This window comes from Schistocerca americana, unplaced genomic scaffold, assembly GCF_021461395.2.
Source record: "Schistocerca americana isolate TAMUIC-IGC-003095 unplaced genomic scaffold, iqSchAmer2.1 HiC_scaffold_187, whole genome shotgun sequence".
Taxonomy (NCBI): Eukaryota; Metazoa; Arthropoda; class Insecta; order Orthoptera; family Acrididae; genus Schistocerca; species Schistocerca americana.
Genome location: NW_025725892.1, coordinates 265482 through 286766, shown reverse-complemented (window position 1 = coordinate 286766; position 21285 = coordinate 265482). Strand labels below are relative to the sequence as shown.

General features: G+C 40.3%; 1 long non-coding RNA gene across 1 annotated transcript in view; it reads left to right on the top strand.

The window, feature by feature from the left end:
- The window catches only part of LOC124573712, a 36223-nt gene extending 27056 nt beyond the window's left edge, over window positions 1-9167 (top strand). The window contains exon 4 of the long non-coding RNA XR_006972085.1: window positions 9109-9167. This is a non-coding gene — a long non-coding RNA (uncharacterized LOC124573712). The remainder of the gene's footprint in view (window positions 1-9108) is intronic.
- Window positions 9168-21285: the final 12118 nt, after the last annotated feature.

Below are 21285 nucleotides of genomic sequence, written 5' to 3'. Positions count from 1 at the left end.
CTTTGGTTGTGGCCAAGCAGTTTACCATAGATGAGCGCTTGTATTCGGATGGAATCTGTATAACATCTTGGCAAACAATATGCAGAGTGTTTCTAAGTAGTGGAATGAGGAACAGTTGACAGTTGAATTCAGATACGTGTGTGTGTGTGTGTGTGTGTGTGTGTGTGTGTGTGTGTGTGTTGGGGCGGGGGGGGGGGGGGGGGGGTGTTAGAGAATTCGGATGCAGGCTACCATCATAGTGTTGGGGACATTAATACATTCTACTATGCATTATGATAAAGATACAGTGATACATATGTCATAAACAGTAAAGGATAGATTGAGAGTATAATTAAATGATGCAACAGCTGCCACCAATATTCCCAGGTAATTGCTGATAAAAATTTAGAATCATATACCCAAAAGCAACTAATATCTACACTCCAAGGGGGAAAAAAGACACACCAGAAAGGAATTATCCAAATGGGACAGAAATCGGTTGATGTGATGCACATGTACAGACAAACAAATGATTATAATTTCAGAATAATTGGGTGATTTATTCAAGTAAAAGGGTGTCACAAATTGAGCAAGTCCTTAATGAGTCTGTGCACATCGGGTCCATATGGAAGCAGTTATTCAGCTTAGCATTGATTGATGGAGTTGTTGGATACCCTTCTGAAGGATATCTTGCCAAAATCTGTCCAGTTGGTGCATTAGATCGTCAAAATCCTGAGATGGTTGGAGAACCCAACCCATAATGATCCAAATGTTCTTAACATCGGGAGAGATCTGGTGACCTTGCTGGTCAAGGTAGGGTTTGACAAGAATGAAGACAATGAGGGTGCCATTTCTTTTCATAGCAGGAGCCCTTTGGTTGTCATCTGCAGCATCCTCATAGCACAGCAGTATGTTGATGATATTAAATGCCCTATTTTGTTGCCCTTCATGGCAAGCCATCCTGGGCTTAAAATTTTAGCCAGCACGGGGCGAGAGTTTCTGCTGCTTGTCTTAGTGCTTGCCAAATCCTTCCTTGGCCAGCAAGTTCACCAGATCTTTTCCCAATTGAAAACATTTGGTGCGTTATGGGCAGGCCCTCCAACCACTCCTGGGTTTTGATTGTCTAACATGCCAATTGGACAGAATTTGATGTGATGTCTGTCTGGATGATATCCACCAACTCTCTCAATCAATGCTGCACTGAAAAATTGCTTGCATAAAGTGCCAGGGGTGGACCAACGTTTTACTGACTTGCTCAATTTATTAAGTTCTTTTTAATGAATAAATCATCCTATTTTCGCGATATTGTCATTTGTTTGTCTGTAGGTGTACATCACACCTACTGAGTCCCACCCATTTGTATTATTCTTTTCTGGTGAAAAGAATCTTTTGTTTTAGAGTGTAATTAAGGTAGTGTTATAGGTTTTCAATCTGCAATAATTTAAGAAGATGAATTGTTAGCTGAAAAATATCATAAGTAATACATGGCAGGAGGCAAAACAAAATTAATAGGTCAAGATAATATCTGGGTTAAAATGAAATTGCAGACAAATGTACTAGTGTCTAAAAGGAAAATGTGCTGTAATTTGGACCATATTAGTAAACATTTTAAAGGGCTATAACACTGTGTCAAATGTGGTTTGATGCAGGAAAGTGTAAGTTAACATTATTTGTGTGTATTCACTTTGACAAGGGAAATTTAACAACATACTGAAATTGTCTAATGTTCTTCATACTATGCCAAATATATGCACATGCTGTGTGCAACAACTTTTTCTTTAAAGATGCTGTCTCTTTCACTAGGGTACATTCACAATGGAGCTTCACTGCTAGCCATTTCTGTGGCATTCGATAAGCCACATGTGACCCCCAGGTCATGCTAAATGGTAAGCACCTCAGCGAGCTCAGTATTTGTTTGCTGGGTACGGGCTTCGCAAATCAATTTCCTGACCTGGGGGCTGGTAAGTGCTGCAAGTCCTCTGTAACTGTGTAACAGTGAGTGCTGGGCATGCTTCAGCAAATACCATGTAGCGTGGCGGTGGAATATTGTGTGTCACAGGGACTGGGGATCTTGGCTTAGCTGCCTGGATTGTGAGAATAGTTAAAACCTCAAAAACTCTTAATTTCAAGGTGCGACAAGGAGGCTCATGGCTGTTTAGGTGGAACAGTCAATTGTCAGCAACCTCTGAGGAACTTGCTACATCTCAGTTGTACAGGGTTTACTCAGGAAAGCAGGGGGTCTATCTGAGTGGACCATTATTTCCCTAGCTGCTCGTGGTACCAAGATAGGACCCTCAAACACAAACTTATTGACTACTAGTGTAGATAGGGGTACCGCCTGGGAGTAAACAGCTTTCAAGGAATCACAAATACAAGGATGGTTTGAAAAGTTCTCGGAATCACCACGAGAGGTCAGCGCTAGCGCACCGAGTTGTTTACATGGTATTCATTGGACTGTTGCCTGTAAACACGTGCCACGTCAGTGCTGTTGGCAGAAAGCTGTGGCGGTGACGTGACTCTGTTGTTGTTCCCGTGTAGTGATTGCGAAGGTGGAAAAAATAGAGATTTGAGCAGTGATTAAGTACTTCGTAAAGAAAGGTATGAAAGCAAAGGACATTCATACCAATTTCCAGAGTACACTGGGGGACTCTGCTCCTTCATATTCAACTGTTGCCAAGTGGACAAATGAATTTAAATTTGGTTAGGAGAGCTTAGATGATGATCTGTGCAGTGGTCGGCCAAGACGTATCACTACTCCAGAAATCATTGCAAAGGTGCACAAAATGGTCATGGAGGATCGCTGATTGAAAGTGTGTGGAATTGCTCATGCTTGCCAGATGTCGTCTGAAAGGGTATATCACATTTTAACTGAAGAATTAGAAATAAAAAAGTTATCTGCAAGGTGGGTGCCGCGACTCTTGACCCTGGATCTAAAACGCGTGAGAATGGACATATCGGAACAATGTTTGGCCCGTTTTAGTAGAAATGAACAAGATTTTTTGCACTGGTTTGTGACCAGAGATGAAAATTTGGTTCACTACTATACCCCAGAGACAAAACGGCAGTCAAAGCAGTGGAAACATGCTGATTCTCCGCCACCAAAGAAAGCAAAGACAATTCCTTCGGTGGGAAAGGTCATGGCATCAGTGTTATGGGATGTGAAGTGGATTCTGTTTGTAGATTATCTCCTCACTGGGCAAATAATTACTGGAGAATATTATGCTAACTTCCAGGACAAATTGCAACAAAAGATTGCGAAAAAGGTCAGGTTTAGCAAGAAAGAAAGTCATCTTCCAACAGGACAATGCACGCCCGCACATACGTGCCATCGCCATTGCAAAATTACATGCACGAAGGTATGAATTGTTGCCACACCCACCTTATTCACCTGATATGGCTCTGTCGGACTTCCATCTATTCCCAAAACTGAAAATTTTTCTTGGTGGATGAAGATTCACTTCAAACGAAGAATTGATATCCGGAGTTGACAACTATTTTTCAGGCCTGGAGGAAACTCATTTTCGGGATGGGACCAAGGCACGTTGGACCAAGTGCATTAATCTACAAGGAGACTACATTGAAAAATAAAAACAAGTTTCAGTGATGTAAGTACTTTTTTTCTATCCTGTTCCAAGAACTTTTCAAACCACCCTTGTAAAAATGTGTATCTGTTGATCAAGAGGAAGGAGGGGATGTTTGAAAAAGTGTCCCTTTCTATATTCATAAAGGTTTAGAAGCACTTACTGGTACCGTAAAGCGTGCTAAGTGGACGCGAAATGGTTCTGTATTGGTTGAGACTAACAAGACAAAGCAGGTGGAACTTCTTAGGGCATCACAAAAGTTGCATAACACACTTAGGTCAAGCAAGGGTGTAGTCACGTGCCATGATATTCTGGACATTGACATTGCAGAACTCAAAAAAGTATGGGCATCACAGGGGATAGTGGATGTGGAGCTAAGGATGTGAAGGAATAATGGAGGAGTTGAGATGACTACCACCTTCATTGCGACCTTCAGTTCTCTGACACTGCCTGAACACATTGTGTTCTGTAAATCTGTGGAATCAGAAAACTCGCCCTCGCCCTCGCCCTCGCCCTCGCCCTCGCCCATCGCCCATCGCCCATCGCCCATCGCCCCTCCCCCTCCCCCTCCCGCTCCCTGCCGGTCTGGGGGTTAGGATAGGCACCTGCCTGTCGTAATAGGTGACTAAAAGAAGTCTCAAACTTTTTGGCCCTGTAAGTTCAGGTCCCATATTATGGTTTGACCTGCCACTTTCCAAATTCTACAGAAGTGCGGGCCATATGGGGAAGGATGCCGCAGGTAGCGCATGAGTTATCCCTAGTGCCCTTACATGCGATCTCTGGAACCTCTTGTCATGGCTTTGCATCTCCATGTGCAATTCAACTACACTCCTGGAAATGGAAAAAAGAACACATTGACACCGGTGTGTCAGACCCACCATACTTGCTCCGGACACTGCGAGAGGGCTGTACAAGCAATGATCACACGCATGGCACAGCGGACACACCAGGAACCGCGGTGTTGGCCGTCGAATGGCGCTAGCTGCGCAGCATTTGTGCACCGCCGCCGTCAGTGTCAGCCAGTTTGCCGTGGCATACGGAGCTCCATCGCAGTCTTTAACACTGGTAGCATGCCGCGACAGCGTGGACGTGAACCGTATGTGCAGTTGACGGACTTTGAGCGAGGGCGTATATTGGGCATGCGGGAGGCCGGGTGGACGTACCGCCGAATTGCTCAACACGTGGGGCGTGAGGTCTCCACAGTACATCGATGTTGTCGCCAGTGGTCGGCGGAAGGTGCACGTGCCCGTCGACCAGGGACCGGACCGCAGTGACGCACGGATGCACGCCAAGACCATAGGATCCTACGCAGTGCCGTAGGGGACCGCACCGCCACTTCCCAGCAAATTAGGGACACTGTTGCTCCTGGGGTATCGGCGAGGACCATTCGCAACCGTCTCCATGAAGCTGGGCTACGGTCCCGCACACCGTTAGGCCGTCTTCCGCTCACGCCCCAACATCGTGCAGCCCGCCTCCAGTGGTGTCGCGACAGGCGTGAATGGAGGGACGAATGGAGACGTGTCGTCTTCAGCGATGAGAGTCGCTTCTGCCTTGGTGCCAATGATGGTCGTATGCGTGTTTGGCGCCGTGCAGGTGAGCGCCACAATCAGGACTGCATACGACCGAGGCACACAGGGCCAACACCCGGCATCATGGTGTGGGGAGCGATCTCCTACACTGGCCGTACACCACTGGTGATGGTCGAGGGGACACTGAATAGTGCACGGTACATCCAAACCGTCATCGAACCCATCGTTCTACCATTCCTAGACCGGCAAGGGAACTTGCTGTTCCAACAGGACAATGCACGTCCGCATGTATCCCGTGCCACCCAACGTGCTCTAGAAGGTGTAAGTCAACTACCCTGGCCAGCAAGATCTCCGGATCTGTCCCCCATTGAGCATGTTTGGGACTGGATGAAGCGTCGTCTCACGCGGTCTGCACGTCCAGCACGAACGCTGGTCCAACTGAGACGCCAGGTGGAAATGGCATGGCAAGCCGTTCCACAGGACTACATCCAGCATCTCTACGATCGTCTCCAAGGGAGAATAGCAGCCTGCATTGCTGCGAAAGGTGGATATACACTGTACTAATGCCGACATTGTGCATGCTCTGTTGCCTGTGTCTATGTGCCTGTGGTTCTGTCAGTGTGATCATGTGATGTATCTGACCCCAGGAATGTGTCAATAAAGTTTCCCCTTCCTGGGACAATGAATTCACGGTGTTCTTATTTCAATTTCCAGGAGTGTATTTGGGCGAGGATACTTTCCGGAGTATGTCATCTTCTTCCATTGTCCCATGTCCTCTTTCACCCCCATGACAGTATTGGATATCTCTGCACCCAATATCCAGCACGGTAGCCAGTCCATTGTGGTGGGGCCGTCATGTACCCATTTGGTGGTAGCCCCTTGACAACACAAGAATGACACTGCTGATGCCTGAGCTGTAAACTCCCCACATATGCCAAGGAGTAGATGCCTATCTTCCTGGGGTATTAGGACTCCCAGCAATGGCCATCATGCCAGGTAGCCTTTGCTGTGGCTGGGTGTTGCCCGTGGCGGGAGGCCCTGGTCGGAGTGGGTAGCATCAGGGCAGATGACCCACAATGAAGTGGACTAAGTCATCTCATGCTGGTGACCGTACAGCACCAGCAGTCTCTAAGAAGGGCAAGATCGAATACAATGCCGACTGGTATGACCCTAAATCGTTTCCTTTCCTCGCTACACCATGGGAGGAACATAGGTCTACAGAAAGAAGAGAGCCATATTCGCCTCAGTATTTAGTCTGTAGCAGAATGGATGGGGATTCGTGTCTACCTATGAAGCCTCAGTTTTTTGTTGAATATTTTGAGAATAAGTTTGGGGAACTGACAGCACTGTCCAAGATGAGAAAAGTGGTACAGTCTTGATTCAGATAGTATCCCCTGCCCAATCCCGAGCATTACTCCCTTGTGACCGGCTAGGTGATATTCCTGTTTCTGTCACTCCCCATAAAAGCCTCAACATGGTCCAGGGGATTATTTTCTATGGCTACCTCCTCTTGCAGTCCGACGATGAGCTCCATGGTAATCTAGAATGGTGGTGTGTTCATTTCATCCGGCATGTTTACAGGGGACCCAAAGACAACAGGTTTGCTACCAGTGTCTTCATCTTGGCCTTTGAGAGTGATTCATTGCCTGAAAAGGTCAAGGTGATGGTTTACCCCTGTGATGTTAAAGCTTCTTAAGTTCCTCATAAGTTAATAACAACAGGAACTGTCCATATAGACTGTTCCTGCTGATGATCAGAACCTACTGTGATGCTATATTTGTGGTCATCATCTGCTTCACAGCCAGTGTGTGAGGGCATCACCTCTACTATGCTCCATATGGCAATATTGTGTGTGGTGTGCAAGATTTTGCCCTTAAGGCTAATTGAAGGAGAGTGGATTTTCGCTCTGCAGTGGGGTGTGCGCTAATTAGAACATTCTGACATTCTGATACATTAAAACTGTGTATTGGATTGAGTCTTAAAACTAGGCCTTGTCCGGCACACCGTTCCAGTCTGCCAGGATGTTTCTTACAGGAGTAATTGGGACCACCCCATTAGAGTTGTTGTTTGAGATTTTATGTATATTTCCAAAAGATACTACTGACAAGTGTGTTGAGGCCTCATCTTGGATCAATAAGAGCAAGCAGGATGAATGTAGATGTTAATCACTAACAGAATTTCCTATTAAGTCTAGGAAAGTTACTGGCATAAGGAAGTATGTGGTAAAATGTTTGTGACGCTTTGGTTATAGTTGGTGGATATAAAATCTTCTCTAACCTTCAGGAAAGGCCAAAAGTTACATCGTGCTGCACCCAGGCAAGGTTAGCTTGCTGCGTATGTCCTGTATGTTCACCCCAATGGTACGCAGTGGATTACAATGTAATATATTGAAGATTTCTTTTACTTTAAAAGTACAATGAGTGTAGAGCATCCTATGTTTATAGAAGCCATAGTTTGTTATAGAAAACACATGGGAATTCCACCAACGTGTTTTAATATATGGTTGTTTGTGCGCATAATTACTGCTAACAATAACTATAGTCACTGCTACCAATACAACGAGTGCTGGTGAGAGAGCAGCCCTTAAGACTCTCACACAGGCCATAGCTAGCAGTAATATGTAGGTTAGCATCTTGTTCTCTTGTTTTCATTTCATATGGTTGTTCACTTCATGTTATCTTGTTTTGTTTTTAGTTCATGGTGTTTTTCTCTTTGTTTAGCATTTATGTTTCTAAAGCACTGCTGGCTGTAATTTGTAGAGATAATGAAAAAGATTTCATGATGAAAGTTAATCAGCCACATTGAGAGCAGTATCAGTGAAAGTGAGACATGGCTTGCTACCTGCCTTTCCTAACTAAATGTCAGTCCCATTTGAATAGATATGTGTCCCAAGTGTTAGCAGCCACTATTTCAGCAGTGACTCTTCCGTTTCACCAGCTGAAACTAAACTTATGTGTAGTATTAATAAAACCAAGCAGTGATTCATTGAGATGTGAAGTGGCACTCAGTTCACTTAAGCCACATCAGTTGGCATCTCACCATGTCAGAGTGAAAAGCTGTATGTCATGTCAGACTCTGTAATGGTGTTTCCTTCACAAAGAAGAAATTATTATAAAATATGTAGTTATGTGGAGACCAAATTTTTAAAGAGCTTCACAGATTCATGGAAGACCAATGGCTTAGTGATTGTCTCCTTGTCGAACCAACAGAAAGCAAGATTTCTAGCTCTGAGAGTGTTACAGCAGCTTGCCAGCTGGGGTGGCCAAGCGGTTCTAGGTGCTACAGTCTGGAACCGCGCGACCACTATGGTCACAGGTTCGAATCCTGCCTCGGGCATGGATATGTGTGATGTTCTTAGGTTAGTTAGGTTTAAGTAGTTCTAAGTTCTAGGGGACTGATGACCTCAGAAGTTAAGTCCCATAGTTCTCAGAGCCTTTTTGATTTTTGTAACAGCAGATTAACTCTTGTCACAACAAGCTGGAGACTCTGGTTCTCGATCTAGAGCGTATGTGCATTGTGCACAGTTCAGAGTGAAGGTTTGGGTGTGAGAGGTAGATAAGGGAATCTTGTTAAGGGTTAGTTATGATAGAGTAAGAAAGTATAGCAGAAGGGGTTATGTTTTGGTGGGTGAGGGGTGAAGTTATGATGAGGGCAGTAAGGTTTAATGAGATGGTGATGGGCATAGAGGTAGGTGAATGAGAGGATTGGTTATCATGCAGCAATGAAGTTTGAACCTAAAGTAATGTGTTCATGATGCAAGCAAGAAAGTGTATCGAAAACTGGTGGTACTGTGCCAATTATGGGAATGAAGTTTTTCATGTAAAAATTGTTACTATTTCATTGTGCTATTACTCTTCAAAAGTTGGTGGAAATGTTTAATTAAAAATAATTGTGGACACAACTCTCTCATTCAACATGTTTATGAAATATATGTAACTGAAGTGAGCGGTAGTTGAAAATTAAACTTTGTTAGCATGTTGAAATTCGATACATAAATAATCCTGTTATCAAAATTTCAGATGTGCCAAGATATGGAAAGTCATACTTTGAGGGAGATTTCCAAAGACGACTGTCGAAGGAAGGCTCTGTTGGTGAGTAAATTTGTTTAGTTCAATCACTGAATTAAGCATTTTGTAATCACTCATGGTATTTTCACTTTGAATAATTGGAATCATGGTAGATGTAACATTGAATCGGTCTTGAAATGTTGTTTCATTGGTTTAAGGACATAGTTTGTGGCAGGTATAAGAAACTATTCTTGATTATGAGGAGAGGGTTCACTTGCAGAAAGAACTCTGTTATGGGTTGATGTTTCCATCCGTGCAGGTCTGTATCTTTAGGTAAAGAACCAGGCAGAAGGTGTTAAACAGTGGAGAGTATAGAAAGCTATTGTACAAAGTTGTGGTGACATTCTTACTCATAAGTATAAAACTGTTCCATAAAGAAACATTTTAATTCTTTGTGATCCCAAAGATTTTGGGAGTTATACTGCAAGAGCATTAACTGACATTTAGTTTAAATAGTTATGTTATCTGCCAGTGCTTCTGAATTTCTTTGTCATCACAAGACATGATATTTTTTAATGGGAAGAGAAGGAAGTTGTGTGAACTTGAATACATTGAATGTAAAGTATTTTAAGACGCCTGGGGGTTGGGGGGGGGGGGGATAAAAAGCCACTTCATTTTATCCAGTGTTTCTTTATCTACGTCACTTTTTTATATTTAGATTGCTTCTGGTCCTTGTAGGATTACAATGGTGTATTGTAAAGTGGTACATTGTGAATATAAATTTACAAAATTAAGAAAAATCGAAAAGTAACTTAGGTTCCAGTAGTGATGACATGATTTAAAAAAGAAATGAGACTACTCTCATTCATAAATATTTGTTGTAATGTAAATCTGTGTAGCCTCTTGAAGGATGACAAGCAGAAAGGTTATGAATAGCAAGGACAAGCAGAAGGGTTCTATGTAGCAGAAAAGTTGAATTCATTCTCTCCTCCCTCTCTCGCTGCCTGCCTGTGTCAAGTGCAGTGCAGTGCAGTCCAGTCCATCAGTCACTTACTCTACACCTTCTTCCCCTTCCTGCCCCCCCCCCCCCCCACCGTGCGCGCGTCCTTTTGTGTGTGTGTGTGTGTGTGTGTGTGTGTGTGTGTGTGTGTGTGTGTGTGTGTGTGTGTGTGTGTGTGTGTGTGTCGGGGGGGGGGGGCGGGGGGGGAAGGCGGCAAGTGGCCCTACTTTTATCTTTTATGCTAGTTGTAAATGTTTTGTAAGCAGACAGATTTACAACATTTATCAAGTTTGTTTTGTACCATGCCTCATAGATTATTTTTTCCAGCAGAGTGCAACATAATGAGTGTAGTAAATTGTTTGCCTACTGCCACAGATTTGACTGATGAACAATAAACTTGTTGCAGCATAGTGACAGAGTTCAGGCATGGACTAACGTGCTATGACAGATAGTACCTTAATAATGGGAGCAATCAAGTATAGTGTAATAAGAAGATACAGAACTAGTAGTCTACATTATGCCTGAAGTCGCATGGACAAACGTGAATATGTCATTTATTTAGGAATAGTCAAACAAGAGGTTTTGGAAGATTTTTCCTTTTTATTTCTGTATCGTACAAGAGCCTTCATTGTTTAAACAATTGCTTGTATCTGGTCAGTGATAAATCAAAAAATATTTCAAACAGTGACATCTGACGAGCTTTTTTAGGTGTCGCTTTGTAAAGGCCTTGGGGTTTATGGCTTTTATGCACTTTACTGGCATTGTAATGTGTCTTGGGTTTGAGCTGGAACCAGAATTTTTAACCTGATAAAATGTATTCACAATAGTTAACAAATATTTGCTGCCAGAAGTCAATTACATAGCACAGCTTATCATACCATTCAGCAGAACATACTCTTATACTGTGACGTTACTGTTAAAGTATCTTTGAATTCCATGTATGTAAAGATTCATTGCAATTTAACAAAATGATATTCTCTTGAAGTAGGAAGTTTTGAATTGAATAACTGTGGCCTGAAAAACAACATTTGCCACTTCCAAGGGAGTTGTAATGACGAAGAACTTAGTACAAAATTACATGGCTATTTGTGTTGCCCATTAATACTGACATTTTGAGTGCTTACGTGTTTAATGCATCATTTGAATACTTTTCTTTTCAGAACTGCAGTATTAGTATTTATGACTGAGGCAGGGACTAGTACATCTCACATTTAGAAATTCTTCCTTTGCATCTGCTATGTAAAATTGGTTGCTAGGTCCAATAGCCTTGTGCTGTTAGAATCAATCATGTGAAGATCACTGGGGCAATGGTGCAGTTTAGGTGTCTTTTTCTTCAGGTATAAGTTGTTACTGACAGTCAATGTTTGAACTCACATACATGTAATGTATTTAATATTGCAATATGAACATCATTAAAATTTTAAATTGCAATTCATTTTGCCACTTTTGTGGAGAGACATCTGATCACAAAGAAGAAATTACTATAAAATATGTAGTTATGTGGAAGCCAAATTTATAAAGAGCTTCACAGATTCATGAAAGAAACACCGGAAGTAAGATTTATAGCTCTGAGAGTGTAACAGAAGTTTATCTCTTGTCACAACAAGGTGGAGACGCTGGTTCTTGATATAGAGCGTGTGTGCATTGTGCACAGTTCAGAGTGGAGATTTGGGAGCGAGAGGTAGATAAGGGAATCTTGTTCAGGGTTAGTTATGATAGAGTAAGAAAGTATAGCAGAAGGGGTTATGTTTTGGTGGGTGAGGGGTGAAGTTATGATGAGGGCAGTAAGGTTTAATGAGATGGTGATGGGCATAGAGGTAGGTGAATGAGAGGATTGGTTATCATACAGCAATGAAGTTTGAACCTAAAGTAATGTGTTCATGATGCAAGCAAGAAAGTGTATCGAAAACTGGTGGTACTGTGCCAATTATGGAAATGAAGTTTTTCATGTAAAAATTGTTACTATTTCATTGTGCTATTACTCTTCAAAAGTTGGTGGAAATGTTTAATTAAAAATAATTGTGGACACAACTCTCTCATTCAACATGTTTATGAAATATATGTAACTGAAGTGAGCGGTAGTTGAAAATTAAACTTTGTTAGCATGTTGAAATTCGATACATAAATAATCCTGTTATCAAAATTTCAGATGTGCCAAGATATGGAAAGTCATACTTTGAGGGAGATTTCCAAAGACGACTGTCGAAGGAAGGCTCTGTTGGTGAGTAAATTTGTTTAGTTCAATCACTGAATTAAGCATTTTGTAATCACTCATGGTATTTTCACTTTGAATAATTGGAATCATGGTAGATGTAACATTGAATCGGTCTTGAAATGTTGTTTCATTGGTTTAAGGACATAGTTTGTGGCAGGTATAAGAAACTATTCTTGATTATGAGGAGAGGGTTCACTTGCAGAAAGAACTCTGTTATGGGTTGATGTTTCCATCCGTGCAGGTCTGTATCTTTAGGTAAAGAACCAGGCAGAAGGTGTTAAACAGTGGAGAGTATAGAAAGCTATTGTACAAAGTTGTGGTGACATTCTTACTCATAAGTATAAAACTGTTCCATAAAGAAACATTTTAATTCTTTGTGATCCCAAAGATTTTGGGAGTTATACTGCAAGAGCATTAACTGACATTTAGTTTAAATAGTTATGTTATCTGCCAGTGCTTCTGAATTTCTTTGTCATCACAAGACATGATATTTTTTAATGGGAAGAGAAGGAAGTTGTGTGAACTTGAATACATTGAATGTAAAGTATTTTAAGACGCCTGGGGGTTGGGGGGGGGGGGGGGGATAAAAAGCCACTTCATTTTATCCAGTGTTTCTTTATCTACGTCACTTTTTTATATTTAGATTGCTTCTGGTCCTTGTAGGATTACAATGGTGTATTGTAAAGTGGTACATTGTGAATATAAATTTACAAAATTAAGAAAAATCGAAAAGTAACTTAGGTTCCAGTAGTGATGACATGATTTAAAAAAGAAATGAGACTACTCTCATTCATAAATATTTGTTGTAATGTAAATCTGTGTAGCCTCTTGAAGGATGACAAGCAGAAAGGTTATGAATAGCAAGGACAAGCAGAAGGGTTCTATGTAGCAGAAAAGTTGAATTCATTCTCTCCTCCCTCTCTCGCTGCCTGCCTGTGTCAAGTGCAGTGCAGTGCAGTCCAGTCCATCAGTCACTTACTCTACACCTTCTTCCCCTTCCTGCCCCCCCCCCCCCCCCCCCCACCGTGCGCGCGTCCTTTTGTGTGTGTGTGTGTGTGTGTGTGTGTGTGTGTGTGTGTGTGTGTGTGTGTGTGTGTGTCGAGGGGGGGGGGGGGGGGGGGAAGGCGGCAAGTGGCCCTACTTTTATCTTTTATGCTAGTTGTAAATGTTTTGTAAGCAGACAGATTTACAACATTTATCAAGTTTGTTTTGTACCATGCCTCATAGATTATTTTTTCCAGCAGAGTGCAACATAATGAGTGTAGTAAATTGTTTGCCTACTGCCACAGATTTGACTGATGAACAATAAACTTGTTGCAGCATAGTGACAGAGTTCAGGCATGGACTAACGTGCTATGACAGATAGTACCTTAATAATGGGAGCAATCAAGTATAGTGTAATAAGAAGATACAGAACTAGTAGTCTACATTATGCCTGAAGTCGCATGGACAAACGTGAATATGTCATTTATTTAGGAATAGTCAAACAAGAGGTTTTGGAAGATTTTTCCTTTTTATTTCTGTATCGTACAAGAGCCTTCATTGTTTAAACAATTGCTTGTATCTGGTCAGTGATAAATCGGAAAATATTTCAAACAGTGACATCTGACGAGCTTTTTTAGGTGTCGCTTTGTAAAGGCCTTGGGGTTTATGGCTTTTATGCACTTTACTGGCATTGTAATGTGTCTTGGGTTTGAGCTGGAACCAGAATTTTTAACCTGATAAAATGTATTCACAATAGTTAACAAATATTTGCTGCCAGAAGTCAATTACATAGCACAGCTTATCATACCATTCAGCAGAACATACTCTTATACTGTGCCGTTACTGTTAAAGTATCTTTGAATTCCATGTATGTAAAGATTCATTGCAATTTAACAAAATGATATTCTCTTGAAGTAGGAAGTTTTGAATTGAATAACTGTGGCCTGAAAAACAACATTTGCCACTTCCAAGGGAGTTGTAATGACGAAGAACTTAGTACAAAATTACATGGCTATTTGTGTTGCCCATTAATACTGACATTTTGAGTGCTTACGTGTTTAATGCATCATTTGAATACTTTTCTTTTCAGAACTGCAGTATTAGTATTTATGACTGAGGCAGGGACTAGTACATCTCACATTTAGAAATTCTTCCTTTGCATCTGCTATGTAAAATTGGTTGCTAGGTCCAATAGCCTTGTGCTGTTAGAATCAATCATGTGAAGATCACTGGGGCAATGGTGCAGTTTAGGTGTCTTTTTCTTCAGGTATAAGTTGTTACTGACAGTCAATGTTTGAACTCACATACATGTAATGTATTTAATATTGCAATATGAACATCATTAAAATTTTAAATTGCAATTCATTTTGCCACTTTTGTGGAGAGACATCTGATCACAAAGAAGAAATTATTATAAAATATGTAGTTATGTGGAAGCCAAATTTATAAAGAGCTTCACAGATTCATGAAAGAAACACCGGAAGTAAGATTTATAGCTCTGAGAGTGTAACAGAAGTTTATCTCTTGTCACAACAAGGTGGAGACGCTGGTTCTCGATATAGAGCGTGTGTGCATTGTGCACAGTTCAGAGTGGAGATTTGGGAGCGAGAGGTAGATAAGGGAATCTTGTTCAGGGTTAGTTATGATAGAGTAAGAAAGTATAGCAGAAGGGGTTATGTTTTGGTGGGTGAGGGGTGAAGTTATGATGAGGGCAGTAAGGTTTAATGAGATGGTGATGGGCATAGAGGTAGGTGAATGAGAGGATTGGTTATCATGCAGCAATGAAGTTTGAACCTAAAGTAATGTGTTCATGATGCAAGCAAGAAAGTGTATCGAAAACTGGTGGTACTGTGCCAATTATGGGAATGAAGTTTTTCATGTAAAAATTGTTACTATTTCATTGTTCTATTACTCTTCAAAAGTTGGTGGAAATGTTTAATTAAAAATAATTGTGGACACAACTCTCTCATTCAACATGTTTATGAAGTATATGTAACCGAAGTGAGCGGTAGTTGAAAATCAAACTTTGTTAGCATGTTGAAATTCGATACATAAATAATCCTGTTATCAAAATTTCAGATGTGCCAAGATATGGAAAGTCATACTTTGAGGGAGATTTCCAAAGACGACTGTCGAAGGAAGGCTCTGTTGGTGAGTAAATTTGTTTAGTTCAATCACTGAATTAAGCATTTTGTAATCACTCATGGTATTTTCACTTTGAATAATTGGAATCATGGTAGATGTAACATTGAATCGGTCTTGAAATGTTGTTTCATTGGTTTAAGGACATAGTTTGTGGCAGGTATAAGAAACTATTCTTGATTATGAGGAGAGGGTTCACTTGCAGAAAGAACTCTGTTATGGGTTGATGTTTCCATCCGTGCAGGTCTGTATCTTTAGGTAAAGAACCAGGCAGAAGGTGTTAAACAGTAGAGAGTATAGAAAGCTATTGTACAAAGTTGTGGTGACATTCTTACTCATAAGTATAAAACTGTTCCATAAAGAAACATTTTAATTCTTTGTGATCCCAAAGATTTTGGGAGTTATACTGCAAGAGCATTAACTGACATTTAGTTTAAATAGTTATGTTATCTGCCAGTGCTTCTGAATTTCTTTGTCATCACAAGACATGATATTTTTTAATGGGAAGAGAAGGAAGTTGTGTGAACTTGAATACATTGAATGTAAAGTATTTTAAGACGCCTGGGGGGGGGGATAAAAAGCCACTTCATTTTATCCAGTGTTTCTTTATCTACGTCACTTTTTTATATTTAGATTGCTTCTGGTCCTTGTAGGATTACAATGGTGTATTGTAAAGTGGTACATTGTGAATATAAATTTACAAAATTAAGAAAAATCGAAAAGTAACTTAGGTTCCAGTAGTGATGACATGATTTAAAAAAGAAATGAGACTACTCTCATTCATAAATATTTGTTGTAATGTAAATCTGTGTAGCCTCTTGAAGGATGACAAGCAGAAAGGTTATGAATAGCAAGGACAAGCAGAAGGGTTCTATGTAGCAGAAAAGTTGAATTCATTCTCTCCTCCCTCTCTCGCTGCCTGCCTGTGTCAAGTGCAGTGCAGTGCAGTCCAGTCCATCAGTCACTTACTCTACACCTTCTTCCCCTTCCTGCCCCCCCCCCCCCCCCCACCGTGCGCGCGTCCTTTTGTGTGTGTGTGTGTGTGTGTGTGTGTGTGTGTGTGTGTGTGTGTGTCGAGGGGGGGGGGGGGGAAGGCGGCAAGTGGCCCTACTTTTGTCTTTTATGCTAGTTGTAAATGTTTTGTAAGCAGACAGATTTACAACATTTATCAAGTTTGTTTTGTACCATGCCTCATAGATTATTTTTTCCAGCAGAGTGCAACATAATGAGTGTAGTAAATTGTTTGCCTACTGCCACAGATTTGACTGATGAACAATAAACTTGTTGCAGCATAGTGACAGAGTTCAGGCATGGACTAACGTGCTATGACAGATAGTACCTTAATAATGGGAGCAATCAAGTATAGTGTAATAAGAAGATACAGAACTAGTAGTCTACATTATGCCTGAAGTCGCATGGACAAACGTGAATATGTCATTTATTTAGGAATAGTCAAACAAGAGGTTTTGGAAGATTTTTCCTTTTTATTTCTGTATCGTACAAGAGCCTTCATTGTTTAAACAATTGCTTGTATCTGGTCAGTGATAAATCGGAAAATATTTCAAACAGTGACATCTGACGAGCTTTTTTAGGTGTCGCTTTGTAAAGGCCTTGGGGTTTATGGCTTTTATGCACTTTACTGGCATTGTAATGTGTCTTGGGTTTGAGCTGGAACCAGAATTTTTAACCTGATAAAATGTATTCACAATAGTTAACAAATATTTGCTGCCAGAAGTCAATTACATAGCACAGCTTATCATACCATTCAGCAGAACATACTCTTATACTGTGACGTTACTGTTAAAGTATCTTTGAATTCCATGTATGTAAAGATTCATTGCAATTTAACAAAATGATATTCTCTTGAAGTAGGAAGTTTTGAATTGAATAACTGTGGCCTGAAAAACAACATTTGCCACTTCCAAGGGAGTTGTAATGACGAAGAACTTAGTACAAAATTACATGGCTATTTGTGTTGCCCATTAATACTGACATTTTGAGTGCTTACGTGTTTAATGCATCATTTGAATACTTTTCTTTTCAGAACTGCAGTATTAGTATTTATGACTGAGGCAGGGACTAGTACATCTCACATTTAGAAATTCTTCCTTTGCATCTGCTATGTAAAATTGGTTGCTAGGTCCAATAGCCTTGTGCTGTTAGAATCAATCATGTGAAGATCACTGGGGCAATGGTGCAGTTTAGGTGTCTTTTTCTTCAGGTATAAGTTGTTACTGACAGTCAATGTTTGAACTCACATACATGTAATGTATTTAATATTGCAATATGAACATCATTAAAATTTTAAATTGCAATTCATTTTGCCACTTTTGTGGAGAGACATCTGATCACAAAGAAGAAATTATTATAAAATATGTAGTTATGTGGAAGCCAAATTTATAAAGAGCTTCACAGATTCATGAAAGAAACACCGGAAGTAAGATTTATAGCTCTGAGAGTGTAACAGAAGTTTATCTCTTGTCACAACAAGGTGGAGACGCTGGTTCTCGATATAGAGCGTGTGTGCATTGTGCACAGTTCAGAGTGGAGATTTGGGAGCGAGAGGTAGATAAGGGAATCTTGTTCAGGGTTAGTTATGAAAGAGTAAGAAAGTATAGCAGAAGGGGTTATGTTTTGGTGGGTGAGGGGTGAAGTTATGATGAGGGCAGTAAGGTTTAATGAGATGGTGATGGGCATAGAGGTAGGTGAATGAGAGGATTGGTTATCATGCAGCAATGAAGTTTGAACCTAAAGTAATGTGTTCATGATGCAAGCAAGAAAGTGTATCGAAAACTGGTGGTACTGTGCCAATTATGGGAATGAAGTTTTTCATGTAAAAATTGTTACTATTTCATTGTGCTATTACTCTTCAAAAGTTGGTGGAAATGTTTAATTAAAAATAATTGTGGACACAACTCTCTCATTCAACATGTTTATGAAATATATGTAACTGAAGTGAGCGGTAGTTGAAAATTAAACTTTGTTAGCATGTTGAAATTCGATACATAAATAATCCTGTTATCAAAATTTCAGATGTGCCAAGATATGGAAAGTCATACTTTGAGGGAGATTTCCAAAGACGACTGTCGAAGGAAGGCTCTGTTGGTGAGTAAATTTGTTTAGTTCAATCACTGAATTAAGCATTTTGTAATCACTCATGGTATTTTCACTTTGAATAATTGGAATCATGGTAGATGTAACATTGAATCGGTCTTGAAATGTTGTTTCATTGGTTTAAGGACATAGTTTGTGGCAGGTATAAGAAACTATTCTTGATTATGAGGAGAGGGTTCACTTGCAGAAAGAACTCTGTTATGGGTTGATGTTTCCATCCGTGCAGGTCTGTATCTTTAGGTAAAGAACCAGGCAGAAGGTGTTAAACAGTGGAGAGTATAGAAAGCTATTGTACAAAGTTGTGGTGACATTGTTACTCATAAGTATAAAACTGTTCCATAAAGAAACATTTTAATTCTTTGTGATCCCAAAGATTTTGGGAGTTATACTGCAAGAGCATTAACTGACATTTAGTTTAAATAGTTATGTTATCTGCCAGTGCTTCTGAATTTCTTTGTCATCACAAGACATGATATTTTTTAATGGGAAGAGAAGGAAGTTGTGTGAACTTGAATACATTGAATGTAAAGTATTTTAAGACGCCTGGGGGGGGATAAAAAGCCACTTCATTTTATCTAGTGTTTCTTTATCTACGTCACTTTTTTATATTTAGATTGCTTCTGGTCCTTGTAGGATTACAATGGTGTATTGTAAAGTGGTACATTGTGAATATAAATTTACAAAATTAAGAAAAATCGAAAAGTAACTTAGGTTCCAGTAGTGATGACATGATTTAAAAAAGAAATGAGACTACTCTCATTCATAAATATTTGTTGTAATGTAAATCTGTGTAGCCTCTTGAAGGATGACAAGCAGAAAGGTTATGAATAGCAAGGACAAGCAGAAGGGTTCTATGTAGCAGAAAAGTTGAATTCATTCTCTCCTCCCTCTCTCGCTGCCTGCCTGTGTCAAGTGCAGTGCAGTGCAGTCCAGTCCATCAGTCACTTACTCTACACCTTCTTCCCCTTCCTGCCCCCCCCCCCCCCCCCCCACCGTGCGCGCGTCCTTTTGTGTGTGTGTGTGTGTGTGTGTGTGTGTGTGTGTGTGTGTGTGTGTGTGTGTGTGTGTCGGGGGGGGGGGGGGGGGGGGAAGGCGGCAAGTGGCCCTACTTTTATCTTTTATGCTAGTTGTAAATGTTTTGTAAGCAGACAGATTTACAACATTTATCAAGTTTGTTTTGTACCATGCCTCATAGATTATTTTTTCCAGCAGAGTGCAACATAATGAGTGTAGTAAATTGTTTGCCTACTGCCACAGATTTGACTGATGAACAATAAACTTGTTGCAGCATAGTGACAGAGTTCAGGCATGGACTAACGTGCTATGACAGATAGTACCTTAATAATGGGAGCAATCAAGTATAGTGTAATAAGAAGATACAGAACTAGTAGTCTACATTATGCCTGAAGTCGCATGGACAAACGTGAATATGTCATTTATTTAGGAATAGTCAAACAAGAGGTTTTGGAAGATTTTTCCTTTTTATTTCTGTATCGTACAAGAGCCTTCATTGTTTAAACAATTGCTTGTATCTGGTCAGTGATAAATCGGAAAATATTTCAAACAGTGACATCTGACGAGCTTTTTTAGGTGTCGCTTTGTAAAGGCCTTGGGGTTTATGGCTTTTATGCACTTTACTGGCATTGTAATGTGTCTTGGGTTTGAGCTGGAACCAGAATTTTTAACCTGATAAAATGTATTCACAATAGTTAACAAATATTTGCTGCCAGAAGTCAATTACATAGCACAGCTTATCATACTATTCAGCAGAACATACTCTTATACTGTGACGTTACTGTTAAAGTATCTTTGAATTCCATGTATGTAAAGATTCATTGCAATTTAACAAAATGATATTCTCTTGAAGTAAGAAGTTTTGAATTGAATAACTGTGGCCTGAAAAACAACATTTGCCACTTCCAAGGGAGTTGTAATGACGAAGAACTTAGTACAAAATTACATGGCTATTTGTGTTGCCCATTAATACTGACATTTTGAGTGCTTACGTGTTTAATGCATCATTTGAATACTTTTCTTTTCAGAACTGCAGTATTAGTATTTATGACTGAGGCAGGGACTAGTACATCTCACATTTAGAAATTCTTCCTTTGCATCTGCTATGTAAAATTGGTTGCTAGGTCCAATAGCCTTGTGCTGTTAGAATCAATCATGTGAAGATCACTGGGGCAATGGTGCAGTTTAGGTGTCTTTTTCTTCAGGTATAAGTTGTTACTGACAGTCAATGTTTGAACTCACATACATGTAATGTATTTAATATTGCAATATGAACATCATTAAAATTTTAAATTGCAATTCATTTTGCCACTTTTGTGGAGAGACATCTGATCACAAAGAAGAAATTATTATAAAATATGTAGTTATGTGGAAGCCAAATTTATAAAGAGCTTCACAGATTCATGAAAGAAACACCGGAAGTAAGATTTATAGCTCTGAGAGTGTAACAGAAGTTTATCTCTTGTCACAACAAGGTGGAGACGCTGGTTCTCGATATAGAGCGTGTGTGCATTGTGCACAGTTCAGAGTGGAGATTTGGGAGCGAGAGGTAGATAAGGGAATCTTGTTCAGGGTTAGTTATGATAGAGTAAGAAAGTATAGCAGAAGGGGTTATGTTTTGGTGGGTGAGGGGTGAAGTTATGATGAGGGCAGTAAGGTTTAATGAGATGGTGATGGGCATAGAGGTAGGTGAATGAGAGGATTGGTTATCATACAGCAA